Source organism: Bufo bufo, chromosome 1, assembly GCF_905171765.1.
Source record: "Bufo bufo chromosome 1, aBufBuf1.1, whole genome shotgun sequence".
Classification (NCBI taxonomy): Eukaryota; Metazoa; Chordata; class Amphibia; order Anura; family Bufonidae; genus Bufo; species Bufo bufo.
Genome location: NC_053389.1, coordinates 235016834 through 235033981, shown reverse-complemented (window position 1 = coordinate 235033981; position 17148 = coordinate 235016834).

Sequence of the window (17148 nt, the reverse complement as noted above, 5' to 3'; positions counted from 1 at the left end):
CAGCCAAACATCTTCTCAAAGATCAGCACGTCAGGATCCTATCCGACAACATTACTACGGTATGTTATCTAAAAAGACAGGGCGGTACCAGATGCCCGCTCCTTCAGGATCTAGCAGATCAGATCTTCATATGGGCAGAAAGGGAAGTTCGGTCCATTTCAGCAACCCATCTAAAGGGGTCTCAGAACTCGAGAGCCGACTTCCTAAGCCGTCACAGGATCGACGCGGGAGAATGGAATCTGAACAAACAGGTTTTCAGACGGGTCTGCCAGCTATGGGGTTATCCAGAAATAGACCTCTTCGCGTCCAGGGGGAATTCTCAGCTGGACTGTTTTTTCTCGCTAAACCCCAGCGAAAACCCAGTGGCAGTAGACGCCTTAGCCCAGACTTGGGACATGAAACTGGCCTACGCCTTTCCTCCTTTTCCCCTAATCCCGGCAGTCCTAAAGAAGATGAGGACCAGTGCCACCACTCTGATCCTGGTCGCACCAGACTGGCCAAAGAGAGCTTGGTATCCCATCTTGAAGGAGATGTCGATCAAAGACCCGTACCCCCTTCCAGACAGAAAAGATCTGTTAACGCAGGGACCTCTGGAGCATCCCAATATCAACAAGTTGAGACTGACTGCTTGGATCCTGAGAGGCAAACCCTGAGGAAGAAGGGTCTCTCCGATCAGGTAATATCAACACTTTGTCACGGAACCATGAACCAGACGTACAACAAGAGATAAGTGAAAATAGGAAGGCTTTATTGAAAATAAAGCTGTAAAGCAAAAGTCCAAACGGATGGTGAAACCGAGCAGAGTCTTTGCGAAGCCAGAGGTCAGGAACCAGAAGGGTAGTCAGACGAAGCCAGGATCAGGAACCAGCAGGGTAGTCAGACGAAGCCAGGATCAGGAACCAGCAGGGTAGTCAGACGAAGCCAGGATCAGGAACCAGCAGGGTAGTCAGACGAAGCCAGGATCAGGAACCAGAAGCAGCAGCAGTCTTAGAAGCATGTGAACACAAGAGGACCAAGCAAGGAACTGAAGCCACAGACCTCCTATATATGTGAGCTAGGCATCCAGCTCCTCCCAGGGGAAGGAGGAGCCGCAGGGTGGAAGGCTACAAGAAACCCAGAAACCAAGATGGCCGCCAGCACATGTCAAACGAAGGAGAGCAGCAAGCAGGTAAGACCATGACAGTACCTCCCCCTCAAGGGCCCCTCCTCCGCGGAGCACAAAACGGTTTCTGAGGGAAGCGTGCGTGGAAGGCTCGGAGCAAGGCAGGAGCATGGACATCTGCGGAGGGAACCCAGGAACGCTCCTCTGGACCATAACCACGCCAATGGACCAAAAACTGCAACCGACCGCGGACCAGGCGTGAGTCCAGGATATTGCTCACCTCATATTCCTCACGATTGCCCACTTGGACCGGACGAGGCCGAGGAACCGAGGAAGTGAAACGATTACACACCAGTGGCTTCAACAGGGAGACATGAAACACGTTGGAGATCCGCATGCCAGGAGGAAGCGCAAGGGCATAGGCTACCGGGTTTACCCTGCGAAGCACTCGGAAGGGACCAACAAAGCGAGGCGCCAGCTTGGGAGTGGGCACTCGAAGGTTGAGGTTGCGGGTGGACAACCATACACGGTCTCCGACCTGGTAGGAAGGAGCAGGCGCTCGTCTGCGATCAGCCTGGAGTCTCTGGCGCTGCGCAGAGACCTCAAGGGACTTCTGGATCTGTACCCAAGAAGCACGTAGGACGGAAAGGTGATCCTCCACAGCCGGAATATCCTGGGGAGAGAATACCTCCGGTAACACGGCAGGTTGGAACCCATAATTGGCCATGAAGGGAGACGTCCCAGAGGAAGAGTTCACCGCCGTGTTCCTGGCAAACTCAGCCCAAGGCAGGAGGTCAACCCAATTGTCTTGGTGATCGGAGACATAGCAACGAAGGAATTGCTCCAAGGCCTGATTGGATCGTTCTGCGGCCCCATTGGACTGAGGGTGGTAGGCCGAGGAGAAGGAGAGATGAATCCCCAACTGGGAGCAAAAGGCGCGCCAGAACCTGGACACAAACTGACTCCCCCGATCCGACACAATCTCCTTAGGCAAACCGTGCAACCGGAAGACCTCCCTGGCAAAAATCGTGGCCAACTCTTGTGCAGAGGGTAACTTCTTGAGAGGAACACAGTGGCACATTTTGGAAAACCGATCCACAATCATGAGAATGACCGTATGGCCTCGGGATGCAGGGAGGTCCACAATGAAATCCATCCCCAGGTGTGACCATGGGCGCTCCCCGGTGGCTATGGGTTGCAGAAGGCCCAACGGAAGGTGCCGAGGGGACTTACTCTGGGCACAAACGGAGCATGCCGCTACATATGCGCGATGTCGGAACGTAGGGAAGGCCACCAGAACAGACGTGAAACAGCCCAGGACAGCTGATTCTTTCCAGGATGCCCCGCGGTCTTGGAGTTATGGTAGGTTCGCAACAACCGAGTGCGCAACTCCTCAGGCACAAAACATCTGCCGTTGGGTCTCCCAGAGGGAGCACCAGATTGAGCCACCAAAATCTGCTCACCCAGGGGAGAGGTCAGGCTGGTGCGAATAGCGGCCAGGATCTGATTCGGAGGTATGACCGAAGTCGGAATCGACTCCTCCCTGGACAGCTCGGAGTACTGCCGTGATAAGGCATCCGCCCTGATGTTCTTGGAACCGGGTAGGTAGGAGACCACGTAATTAAAACGTGACAAGAACAGAGCCCATCTGGCCTGACGTGGTGTCAATCTCTTGGCCTCAGAAAGGTAGGTCAGATTCTTGTGGTCCGTCAGGATGAGAACCGGAACCACCGAACCCTCGAGCAAGTGCCTCCATTCTTTAAGGGCCTGCACGATGGCCAATAACTCCCTGTCACCAATCTGATAGTTGCACTCCGCGGAAGACAGTTTCCGGGAGTAAAACCCACAAGGAAGCAGAGGACCCTCTGGTGTTCTACGCTGAGACAGAAGGGCGCCTACTCCCGTCTCAGACGCGTCCACCTCGAGGACAAAGGGCAACCCAGGGTTGGGATGCGACAGAATCGGAGCCGACACAAAGGCGGACTTTAGGGCCTCAAAAGCTCGGATGGCCTCGAGCGGCCAGACCTGGGAATTACTGCCCTTCCTGGTCAGATCCGTGAGAGGCTTGGCCAGCATGGAAAAGTCCCTGATGAACTTCCGATAATAATTGGCGAAGCCCAAAAAGCGCTGCAGGGAACGAAGACCACTGGGCTGGGGCCACTGTAAGACAGCCGAAACCTTCTCAGGATCCATGGAGAACCCCTCAGCGGAAATGATGTAACCTAAGAAGGTTACCTGGGATCGGTGAAATTCGCATTTCTCAAGCTTACCGAACAGCTTGTTCTCTCGTAACCGTTGCAACACTCGTCTGACATCCAGAATGTGGGCCTCCATGGATTCAGAATATACCAAGATGTCATCCAAATAGACTACCACACACTGCTGCAACAGGTCACGGAAAACATCGTTGATGAATTCCTGAAAGACTGCGGGCGCATTGCACAACCCAAAGGGCATCACCAAGGATTCGTAATGACCGGTCCTGGTGTTAAACGCGGTCTTCCACTCATCGCCCGCCTTGATCCTTACCAGGTTATATGCCGCCCTCAGGTCGAGTTTGGTAAAGACCGTGGCCCCTTTAAGGCGATCGAACAGCTCGGAAATCAAGGGTATCGGGTAAGCGTTCTTGATCGTGATGCGATTGAGACCCCTGTAATCGATGCAAGGCCTCAACTCACCGCCCTTCTTTTTCACAAAGAAAAATCCAGCCCCTGCCGGGGACGAAGATTTGCGAATGTGTCCGCGTGAAAGCGCCTCCCTCACGTACTCCTCCATGGCCTCATTCTCCGCTACCGACAGTGGATAGACTTTGCCACGAGGAGGAACGGCACCAGATTGTAACTCTATGGCACAATCGTATGGGCGGTGCGGAGGTAGGGCAACCGCGCGCACCTTATCGAATACATCCCGGTACTCCTCGTATTCAGGAGGCAACAGAGAGTCCGAGGAAGTACACAGCAACTTGACAGACCCATGGATGCAACTAGCCCCACACTGCGGTGACCACGAGAGGATCTCGACCGATCTCCAATCGAAAGTCGGATTATGCTTCTGGAGCCAGGGGTACCCCAAGACCACCGAGTAGTGTGGAGACGAAATAACCTGGAGGCAGACCGACTCTCTGTGAACGGCACCAATGGCTATCCCCACTGGAAGGGTCTCATGAGTCACGTGTGGCGGCAGAAGGGGTCTGCCGTCTATCGCCTCAAGAGCCAGTGGGGAACCTCGAGCCTGCAGAGGAATGGAATTGGCGGCAGCGAACACACTATCAATGAACAAACCACCAGCACCAGAGTCCACCAACGCCTGGGTCGTCACCGAGCCCCCGACCCAGGAGAGGACAACAGTGATCAGTGGTTTGTCAACACGGGAAACCGGGGACGAGGAGACTCCACCCAAGATCTGCCCCCGACAGGATCTCAGGGTACGAGCGTTTCCCGGACGGTTCGGACATGCCAACCGAAAATGCCCACCGAGACCACAGTACATGCATCGTCCCTCACGTCTCCGGAGTGCCCTCTCCCCCTCGGACAGGCGAGCAAACCCCAGCTGCATGGGTTCACCCCCAGACAAGTCATCCCCAGGAGGCGTGGGAGGAGAGGGAGGCACGGGTGAGACAGCAAACGTAGGCACCAATCTGTTAGAAGACCTCCGCAGGTTCTCCTTAAAGGAAGGTCTCTCCCTGAGTCTGGTGTCAATCAAAATCAGGAAAGAAATAAGAGACTCGAGCTCAACTGGTAGGTCCTTAGCTGCAACCTCATCCTTCAAGGCATCCGAGAGACCATGAGAGAAAGCAGCGACCAGAGCCTCATTATTCCAGCCCACCTCTGCTGCCAGGGTACGAAACTCAATGGCGTATTCAGCTACGGATCGTGAACCCTGTCTGATGGACATAAGGAGCTTCGCAGCAGAGGCAGCACGAGCCGGCACATCGAATACCTTCCGAAGAGAAGCAACAAAACCGGAAAACTCGGCAACCACCGGATTGTTGTTCTCCCATAAAGGGCTGGCCCAGGCCAAGGCCTTGTCCGAGAGCAGCGAGATCAAGAAGCCCACCTTTGATCTCTCTGTGGGAAAGGCATGTGGCAGCAACTCGAAATAAATGCCCACCTGGTTAAGGAAACCTCGGCACTGAGTTGGCTCTCCCCCAAAGCGCTGTGGAAGAGGGGCAGAACCGGTCATACCCCGAAACACCGCAGGCGCAACAACAGGTGTCGGGGTAGACTCTGGCGCAACAACCGGAGCGGCAGTAGGAGCGAGCCCAGGAGCGACAACCGACCCATCGGCAACGGGAGCGAAATGAGCCGTGCGTTCAAGCAGGGTTTGCAACGCCACAGCGAACCGACCCAACAGGTGATCCTGCTGATCAAGTCTGGCAACCAGCGTGGGTAGCGAGGATGGCCCTGTACCGTCAGAATTCATGGCTTGGTCCTAATGTCACGGAACCATGAACCAGACGTACAACAAGAGATAAGTGAAAATAGGAAGGCTTTATTGAAAATAAAGCTGTAAAGCAAAAGTCCAAACGGATGGTGAAACCGAGCAGAGTCTTTGCGAAGCCAGAGGTCAGGAACCAGAAGGGTAGTCAGACGAAGCCAGGATCAGGAACCAGCAGGGTAGTCAGACGAAGCCAGGATCAGGAACCAGCAGGGTAGTCAGACGAAGCCAGGATCAGGAACCAGCAGGGTAGTCAGACGAAGCCAGGATCAGGAACCAGAAGCAGCAGCAGTCTTAGAAGCATGTGAACACAAGAGGACCAAGCAAGGAACTGAAGCCACAGACCTCCTATATATGTGAGCTAGGCATCCAGCTCCTCCCAGGGGAAGGAGGAGCCGCAGGGTGGAAGGCTACAAGAAACCCAGAAACCAAGATGGCCGCCAGCACATGTCAAACGAAGGAGAGCAGCAAGCAGGTAAGACCATGACACACTTCAGCAATGCCGTAAACCTGTGACTTCAGCCATATATCTCAAAATATGGAAGAAATTCTCATCTTGGCTAGTTCAGAATCATCCAGAGTCTAGTAATCCATCCATAGGCAATATACTAGATTTTCTCCAGAAAGGGTTCGATATAGGTCTAAAACCAAGCACCCTCAAGGTACAGATCTCAGCCTTAAGTTGCTGCTTAGATGTACCATTAGCAGAACACAGGTGGGTCAAGAGATTTGTCAGAGCAGTCTCCAGAATGCGACCCACCCTGAGACAAACAGTTCCTGAGTGGGATCTAAATATAGTTCTAAACAGCCTATGTGATGCTCCCTTCGAACCTATTGAGGATATTCCCGTCAAACTTCTATCCCTCAAGGCGGTGTTTTTACTAGCTATTACTACTGCTCGTAGGATAGGCGAAATTCAGGCCCTGTCACTTAGGGAACCCTTTTTGAAGGTCCTAGACGATAGGATAGTTCTTAAGCTGGATCATTCCTTTCTTCCCAAAGTTGTCTCAACGTTTCACAGAGAACAGGAGATAATTCTCCCTTCGTTTTGTACCTCCCCCAAAAACATACAGGAGGAGCGGTTCCACTGTCTTGACGTGAGAAGAACAGTCCTCGCCTACATCAAGCGGACAAAACCCTGGAGAAAGTCAGCGAACCTCTTCATCCAATTCGGTGGTAGAAACAAGGGAAGCAAAGCCTCTAAAACCTCTTTAGCCTGCTGGATCAAGGAGACCATCAGGGAATGTTATAGACTGCAGAATTCATCCTGCCCCATAACGTTGAGGGCTCATTCTACCAGAGCCATGTCTGCAACCTGGGCGTAGAAAGCTGGAGCTTCCATCGACCAGATCTGCAGAGCGGCAACCTGGTCTTCCTCCACTACCTTTGTCAGACACTACAGACTGGACTCTATGGCCAATCAGGACTTAGCTTTTGGCCGTAAGGTCCTACAAGCAGTGGCCCCCCCCCCCCCCCTAATATGGCGTTCTAAGTTGTTAGTTCTCCATGGGTGCTGTCATGGAGGATGTCCTGGAAACATATGTTTAGTTTACCGGTAAACTGCTTTCCAGGAGTCCGGAATGACAGCACCCAATACTACCCCCCCCCCCCCCCCCCCTCATTTTTTTGTTCCTTCCGGGACACTTTTTTGGTTTGTATATTTGTACTGCTACTGAATTCACACTGTATAAACACTTGTTCTTGAAATAAAGATGTGGCAGCCTATCCGGTGTAGTAGGTTATAAACACTGGAGCAAGGGGGTGGGGAGGGGCCCTTTTAAACTGTCTCTCTTCCTGTCCCAACAGAAACCAGTAAGGACATCCTCCATGGGTGCTGTCATTCCGGACTCCTGGAAAGCAGTTTACCGGTAAACTAAACATATGTTTCGCAGTCCCTTGGTACCTCTCCCGATCATCGAGGTACAGTTTGAGCGAATCGCTATGGACCTAGTAGGCCCAGTACCGAAGTCGACTAGAGGACACCAATACATCTTGGTTGTCCTTGATTACGCCACTCGGTACCCGGAGGCAGTGCTACTGCGACGTACATCGGCGAAACTTATAGCTAAAGAGCTAACGGAAATGTTCTCCCGAGTGGGGCTACCTCAAGAGGTCCTGACTAACCAGGGGACCCCTTTTATGTCCAAGGTCATGAGGGAACTCTAAGTTGCTGCGTATTAAACGGTTTACGGACGTCCATGTACCATCCACAAACGGACAGACTGGTTGAAAGGTTTAACAAAACTCTAAAAACCATGTTAAAAATGGTGGTGTCCAAAGATGGAAAGGATTGGGACCTTCTTCTGCCCTATCATGTTCGCAGTGCGAGAGGTGCCCCAGACCTCTACTGGGTTTTCGCCCTTCGAATTGCTATATGGCATACATCCTCGTGGCTTGTTGGATGTAGCCAAAGAGGCGTGGGAACAACAACCTACTCCGCATAAAGGTGTCCGGGATCAAGAAGGTCATCCTCGCGTCCGGTAAGAAAGACATCCTTTTGTCCACCTGTCCGGTCCGATGGCACTTATTAAACCTGACAGGCCACACCTGTGAATTGAAAACCATTTCAGGGGACTACCTCTTGAAGCTCATCAAGAGAATGCCAAGAGTGTGCAAAGCAGTAATCAAAGCAAAAGGTGGCTACTTTGAAGAACCTAGAATATGACATATTTTCAGTTGTTTCACACTTGTTTGTTATGTATATAATTCCACATGTGTTAATTCATAGTTTTTGATGCCTTCAGTGTGAATCTACAATTTTCATAGTAATGAAAATAAAGAAAACTCTTTGAATGAGAAGGTGTGTCCAAACTTTTGGTCTGTACTGTATATGTTCGGATTCACTTAAAAAATATTATTGTAGACGTACCAATTGAAAGTAAGTTTAACTGCCTAGATAAAGTACGTTAAACACTATTGAATAATGTTAAAATAGTATCTCCACACGAATAGGCTTGGTAGGGTGGATTGGAAAGTATCAGACTACAGTATTGCTGATTCCAAAAGACACCCTGCCACTAGAACTCCTTTATATTTAGGAGTATATGATTGTAAATCCTCAATAGTTGTAAAAGGATCCTTATGACACCACACCTCACAGGGCTGTAAACCCCTTGGACAATATAGTGTTAACTCCCACACGGGGATATTGGACCCCTAATTTGCTCACTATCAGAACAAACTCCTTTATATTTTGGAGCATCTAGTCAAGATGAACAAATAGTGCGGTAATCCAAAGAAATATCAATAGCACAATGCATGCAAGGCTGTAAACCCCGCAAACATGAGCTATAACGGATACCGCACTAGGAGGATTTATCTTATTAGGCTCAAGGTATAGAAGCCAAGATCAGTCAGCATATGTATAATACGCTGCAGTGAATTGGGTTTTGCTCGACGCGTTTCCCTAACCAACTGGATGTCGGTATATTCATCAGGAGCATTTGCCCAAGTGCTTCACTAACTTCATATACTGTAACCCTGATGGTGGGTATACAGCAACAGTATATAGCACTTAGGAATTCACTGACTAAAGAAACGCTGCACGCTTCTGATGCCGTGCGTGCAGCGACGAGCCTCCGGCATGTGACGGCCAATACATGCCGGAGGCTCGTCGCTGCACGCACGGCATCAGAAGCGTGCAGCGTTTCTTTAGTCAGTGAATTCCTAAGTGCTATATACTGTTGCTGTATACCCACCATCAGGGTTACAGTATATGAAGTTAGTGAAGCACTTGGGCAAATGCTCCTGATGAATATACCGACATCCAGTTGGTTAGGGAAACGCGTCGAGCAAAACCCAATTCACTGCAGCGTATTATACATATGCTGACTGATCTTGGCTTCTATACCTTGAGCCTAATAAGATAAATCCTCCTAGTGCGGTATCCGTTATAGCTCATGTTTGCGGGGTTTACAGCCTTGCATGCATTGTGCTATTGATATTTCTTTGGATTACCGCACTATTTGTTCATCTTGACTAGATGCTCCAAAATATAAAGGAGTTTGTTCTGATAGTGAGCAAATTAGGGGTCCAATATCCCCGTGTGGGAGTTAACACTATATTGTCCAAGGGGTTTACAGCCCTGTGAGGTGTGGTGTCATAAGGATCCTTTTACAACTATTGAGGATTTACAATCATATACTCCTAAATATAAAGGAGTTCTAGTGGCAGGGTGTCTTTTGGAATCAGCAATACTGTAGTCTGAAACTTTCCAATCCACCCTACCAAGCCTATTCGTGTGGAGATACTATTTTAACATTAATCAATAAAGTGTTTTTAACGTACTTTATCTAGGCTGTACTGTATATGTTCGACAAAATTATAAAACTATGGCGGGTGTGCTGACCCAGTATCACTGAGGCAAGTTGCGTCCTTGTGCATTTTTCTCAAAGGTAATGCCGGCTTCTGTCCAAGGAATGCCAGCATGTCTTAGATCTCTTGCAGCCTGTGCAATGATGGTTGAACTCGCAACTCCACTGACAATGGGACATGATACAATCCTGTACAGCACACATGATGTTGTACGACTTCTTAAAGGCATACACACAGCACATGTCAGCCCAAAGGTTGTCTGGGTATGAGATACTGCTCCTCAGCAACCCCTCCCTACAGATCAAGTATGCTGCACACACCTCAGGTCCAGCACCCATACTCAATGCACAGCACCCATACTCAATGCACTGCTTGGACTCAAGGGACCTGAGGACCACTTGGTAGAGATACATGATTGCATACATGCCATACAACATGAGACCTCACCCCACTCCGATTTGTCATCCATACCAATCAAGGATGCACCTGAAGTTTTTGTAGATGGATCTTTCATCAGACCAAATGACAATTTATACCACGCAGGGTATGCAGTAGTCATGTTACCTGACATTGTCCTCGAAGCCAGACCAATCACTTATCAGTCTGCACAAGCTGCTGAATTGATTGCACTCACCAGAGCATGCATATTACACGAAGGTAAGCCAGTGACCATTTACACTGACAGCAGGTATGCTCATGGCGTGGTCTGGGACCACGGTGTTATCTGGCAGAGAAGAGGATTTGTTGCAGCTGACGGTAAGCACATCTCACACTCGCGACTTGTCACACAACTTCTGGAAGCCATCAGGTTACCCTCACAACTTGCAATTGTTCATTGTAGAGCACATACTGGAGGAAAGGACCGCGTTTCCCAGGGCAATGCCTTGGCAGATGCAGAAGCTAAGAAAGCAGCATTGTTGGCTCCAGCAACACTGCAAATGACAAGACTGGTACCCCCTTCACTAGAACTAATCCAGATGCTAGTGGACCTCCAGTCCTCAGCCACTGAAGATGAAATGGCTGATTGTGTTACCCAATTCTGCAGAAGAATCCTAAGACTGGATTAACCCCTTAAGGACTCAGCCCTATTTCACCTTAAAGGGCTTCTGTCACCTCACTAAAGTCTTTTTTTTTTTTGGGCTAGTTAAATTCCTTATACTGCGATATATGAAAATATAATGGTCTTACTTACTTTCCTTCAGCAGTTTCTTATAAAAACGAACTTTTATAATATGTAAATTGGGTCTCTACCAGCAAGTAGAACTTCTACTTGCTGGTAGCCGCCGCAAAAAACCGCCCCTTCGTCGTGTTGATTGACAGGGCCAGCCGCGATCTCCTCCGGCTGGCCCTGTCAGCATTTCAAAAATCGCACGCCTGTGTTGATTCGGCGTAGGCGCTCTGAGATGAGGAGGCTCGCCTCCTCAGAACTCCCTCAGTGCGCCTGCGCCGATGACATCACCAAAAGAGAAGTGCTGACAGGGCCGGCCGGAGGAGGAGATCGCGGCTGGCCCTGTCAATCAACACGACGAGGGGGCGGTTTTTTGCGGCGGCTACCAGCAAGTAGACGCCCTACTTGCTGGTAGAGACCTAATTTACATATTATAAAAGTTTGTTTTTATAAGAAACTGCTGAAGGAAAGTAAGACCATTATATTTTCATATATCGCAGTATAAGGAATTTAACTAGCCCAAAAAAAAAAAGACTTTAGTGGGGTGACAGAAGCCCTTTAAGGACTTGGCCATTTTTTGCAAATCTAACCATTGTCACTTTAAGTGCTGATAACTTTTTAAAACGCTTTGACTTATCCAGGCCATTCTGAGATTGTTTTTTCGTCACATATTGTACTTCATGACACTGGTAAAATGAAGTAAAAAAAATTCATTTTTATTTATAAAAAAAGACAAAATTTACCAAATTTTCAAAAATTGCAAATTTCCAAGTTTCAATTTCTCTACTTCTATAATACATAGTAATACCTCCAAAAATAGTTATTACTTTACATTCCCCATATGTCTACTTCATGTTTGGATCATTTTGGGAATGATTATTTTTTTGGGGATGTTACAAGGCTTAGAAGTTTAGAAGCAAATCTTGAAATTTTCAAAAACCCAATTTTTAGGGACCAGTTCAGGTCTGAAGTCACTTTGCGAGGCTTACATAATAGAAAACCACCCATTCTATAAACTACACCCCTCAAGGTATTTAAAACTGATTTTACAAACTTTGTTAACCCTTTTAGGTGTTCCACAAGAATTAATGGAAAATAGAGATACAATTTCAAAATTTCACTTTTTTGGCAGATTTTCCATTTGAATAATTTTTTTCCAGTTACAAAGCAAGGGTTAACAGCCAAACCAAACTCAATATTTATGGCCCTGATTCTGTAGTTTACAGAAACACCCCATATGTGGTCGTAAACCGCTGTACGGGCACACGGCAGGGCACAGAAGGAAAGGAATGCCATACGGTTTTTGGAAGGCAGATTTTGCTGGACTGTTTTTTTTTTACACCATGTCCCATTTAAAGCCCCCCTGATGCACCCCTAGAGTAGAAACTCCAAAAAAGTGGCCCCATTTTAGAAACTACGGGATAGGGTGGCAGTATTGTTGGTACTAGTTTAGGGTACATATGATTTTTGGTTGCTCTATATTACACTTTTTGTGAGGCAAGGTAACAAGAAATAGCTGTTTTGGCACATTTTTTATTTTTTATTTTTTGTTATTTACAACATTCATCTGACAGGTTAGATCAGGGGTAGGCAACCTCCGGCACTCCAGCTGTTGTGAAACTACAACTCCCAGTATGCATACTTGCCCTGCTCTTCTAAAAACTATCATAGAAATGAATGGAGCATGTTGGGAATTGTAGTTTCACAACAGCTGGAGTGCCGAAGGTTGCTGATCCCTGGGTTAGATCATGTGATATTTTTATAGACCAGGTTGTCACGGATGCGGCGATACCTAATGTATATATTTATTTATGTAAGTTTTACACGATGATTTTTTTTTTTTTTTGTGTTTCCATAGTCTGAGGGCCATAATTTTTTCAGTTTTTGGGCGATTACCTTGGGTAGGGTATGATTTTTGCGGGATGAGATTACTGTTTTATTGGCACTATTTTGGGGTGCGTGTGACTTTTTGATCGCTTGTTACACTTTTTGTGATGTAAGGTGACAAAAAATGGTTTATTTAGCACAGTTTTTATAAATTTTTTACGGTGTTCATCTGAGGGGTTAGGTCATGTGATATGTTTATAGAGCCGGTCGATACGGACGCGGCGATACCAAATATGTATACCAAATTTTTTTTTTTTACTTTATTTGGGGAAAATGATGTTTTTGTTTCTTTTTACTTGAAACTTAATTTTTGGGGGGGGGACTTTATTTTTTCACTTTATTTTTTGTCCCACTTTGGGACTTGAACTTTTGGGGGTCTAATCCTTTACAATGCATTCCAATACTTCTGTATTGGAATGCATTTGCTGTATGAGTAATACAGTGAGTATTACTCATACAGCTTCCGGGGCCTGTGAGATCCAGGGGGCTGGATCTCACAGGCTCTTCACCAGAAGGCAGCCTTCTATGCCATCGGGTCCCCCCCACAGCCACATGGGGACCCGATGGCACTGCCGGATAAGGTAAAAGCCGCAGGACCACCCTGGCGTTGTGACAGGATGCCCGCTGAATGATTTCAGCAGTTATCCTGTCACAATTAACCCGCACCGCAATGTAAATTTAAACTTAGGACGTACCGGTACGCCCTGGGTCCTTAAGGACTCGGGAAACAGGGCGTACCGGTACGCCCTAACCCTAAGTTCACACCTGAGCGTTTTACAGCGCGTTCCCACGCACTGTAAAACGCTCAACAAGGAGAAACCAATGCTTCCCTATGGGAATGGTTCTCAACTGGGCGTGTTACAGCGCGTACGATCGTGCTGTAAAACGCCCGATGCTCAAACAAGTACTTGAGCTTCTTTGGGGCGTTTTGACGCGCGTTTGCGGCCATAGGACACTGCTGTCAATCACACAAACGCGCGTCAAACGCGCGTTTACTATTGCAAAAAACGCGCATAAAAACGCGCGTCTCAAACGCTCAGGTGTGAAACCAGGGTAAGTCCTTAAGGGGTTAATCTGCAAAGTGGGGAAACCATGCATACCACAACACAGCGCTCCTCTGTTCATTGCACATTTTCATGGAGTAGGATAAAACAGCATTCAAACAACATACATGCTGCTAACACACAACTTTTGTTATGGGTATCAAAGAGTTAGTTTCAGACTATGTAAGGAGATGCATCACATGTTTGAGAAACAATCCAAACAACAATTTCTATGTCCCACACCAACATCTTGACTACCCCACCGCTCCTTTCACACATTTGCAGGTAGATTTTACACACATACCTAGGCAGAAAGGGAAACAGGAATACACCTTGGTCATAGTTGACATGTTTTGAAGATGGCCAGAGGTCTACCCTACAAAATCAGAAGATGCAAAAACAGTAACAAGGATACTCACACAGAACATCATTCTAAGATGGGGCTGCCCACTGGTGATTGAATCTGACCAGGGGCTGGCCTTCACCTCAAGGGTAAATAAGGAACTTGCTAAAATTCTGGAGATAGAATGGAAATTCCATATCCCATACCACCCACAAAGCTCAGGCATTGTGGAACACATGAACAGGACAATAAAAGATAAATTGAGAAAAGCAACAGGTGGCACATTTGAAAAATGGAAAGAAGTATTACCAATAGTGCTAGCTGAGATCAAAATGACACCTAATAAGAAACTAGGGATGTCACCATTTGAGATACTCATGGGTAGGCCATTCCCCACCTCTTGGGCCAAGCACCCACTGGTAGTGCAGGAAGGGGATATGGATCTCATCAGAGAAGAGTATGTTACCAAACTAATAAAAGGTCCTAAGTGAAACTGAAGAAAAAGTTGCTTGTAAGTCTCCTTCTCTTCCACAGGAACCCACCCACCCATTTTAGGCAGGAGACACCGTGCTGGTAAAGACTCTGAGGAAAGGAAAAGCTCCAGGGGACTTCACCTACGGACCACCGACCACAGTGGTAGCAGTGACCCGCACAGCTGTCCTTACAGAAGAAACACCCACCTGGATACACGCCACCAGAGTAAAGTTGGTCACAAAGACATCCCAAAAGGAGGTACTAACAGGGGTAGACAGCCCTGACCTTGAAGGGGAGCAGAACTAGGTACTAATGGGAGCAGATAGCTCTGACCTCCACCAGGTTGCCCTTTCCCAATTCTGGGAGATGGTCCAAGACCATCATAATACTCCTGTCAACAATCTCATTGACTTTTCTGGGAGGTAACAAAGGAGAAGTGGCTATAACTCAGAAGGATGGCATTACCACCTTTTGGTACAATTCCTCTAATACGCACATTGCAACTTACTCCTTCTGTTTATGCCGCCTGATGAAGTGCAGCCCTGACATGAGATGCGGTAATGATTATAAGAATGGACAGGCCTATATCTGTGTGACTGATTCCTATTGGGGCAATCTATGCACATACTGGTCAGTAGGATGGAATACGGGTGATGACTGGGGGCACAAACCACGGAATGCCCTTAATAGGAAGCATAAAAATGGTAAATCCTTGATTAGCAGAATGACAATTGCCAACGGAGGAGATTGTCATATAGAGTTATATCCTGCAGTGTGGAGATGTCCTAAGGTAGTGTCTGAAATGAAAGTCATAAACATAGAGAATCCCAACAAAGGTGATGAAGGGGATTATGTGCTGGGATGGTACTTTCACAAACTTCAATGGTCACCAGACTGTTTAAGATAAGAGACATGTACCAATACCCAAAATGAACATACCCTAAAAAACAAACAAACCCCGTATCTTAACTTTTAACAATTATGTGAGCCTCACAAAGTGACTTCAGACCTGAACTGGTCCCTAAAAATTGGGTTTTTGAAAATTTCTGAAAAATTTCAAGATTTGCTTCTAAACTTCTAAACTTTGTAACATCCCCAAAAACTAAAATGTCATTCCCAAAATGATCCAAATATGAAGTATACATATGGGGAATGTAAAGTAATAACTATTTTTGGAGGTATTACTATGTATTATAGAAGAACCGAAAACAATTTCTCAAACAATGAGAAAGTCATATGTGAGTAATAACTCAATGAAAACCGAAAGACAACAAAACACATATGCATGAATAATTAATTTATTGAATGGTCACATAAAGGACAACAACATGGACAATAATAAATAAAATAGATGAAAAAAATAGCAGTAATGTAGTGGTACTGTGGACCAGCGCCTCGCTGAGGTACCAGATGGTGTGTCTATCCCCAAAGCATACGTCACCAATTGGTCTGATTAAGCCTAATGGCAAATATCCGAGATGAATGATCTCCTATCCAGACCAAACAGTGGCGCAAGCTTATTGAATGATATAATATAAATGCTGTCATGCTGGCCAGGTTATAAGAGTGAACGAATGCAGTGTGTGGATGAAGTAGCTCCATGCACCCAGCACTCAAATACACAACCAGCATAAACAACATGCATGAATAGATTAAATACAAATACAATGTAAGGGGAAACCAACCTGGAGACCTGAGTGAGCGCACCCCTGACGCGCGTTTCGCACAGCTTCCTCAAAAGGGGCGTATTATATGTATTATAGAAGTAGAAAAATTGAAACTTGGAAATTTTCAATTTTTTCCAAATTTTGGGCAAATTTGGTATTTTTTTATAAATAAAAATGAATTTTTTTGACTCCATTTTACCACTGTCATGAAGTACAATATGTGACGAAAAAACAATCTCAGAATGGCCTGGATAAGTCAAAGCGTTTTAAAGTTATCACCACTTAAAGTGACACTGGTCAGATTTGCAAAAAATGGCCTGGTCCTTAAGGTGAAATATGCCTGTGTCCTAAAGGTTTTAAGAAGGTGACCCAAACTGGAACCTGAATATGTTATAGTGCTGTTACTGCCACCCCGTGGGGACCATTTACTAAGCATGTTGGGCCGGAATTATGTCGTAAAATGCGCCAAAAAGAATGGCATTTTAATTGGCTCTAAATATATCAACAGTTTTCTCCAGGATTTTCACCATAAAGAATGCATCAAATGAGTTAGAAATGTCAAAGTGGGTGGGGATATCAAATTGGTGCATATTGTGGCCCACTGAGCATGAGTGCTTGGCCTGTGTTCTGGGGACTCGGAGCTCCCCTTTATCCAAACAAATAACTGTCCCTTCTCTGACTCGGAGCTCCCTCTTACTCAAACAAATAACTGT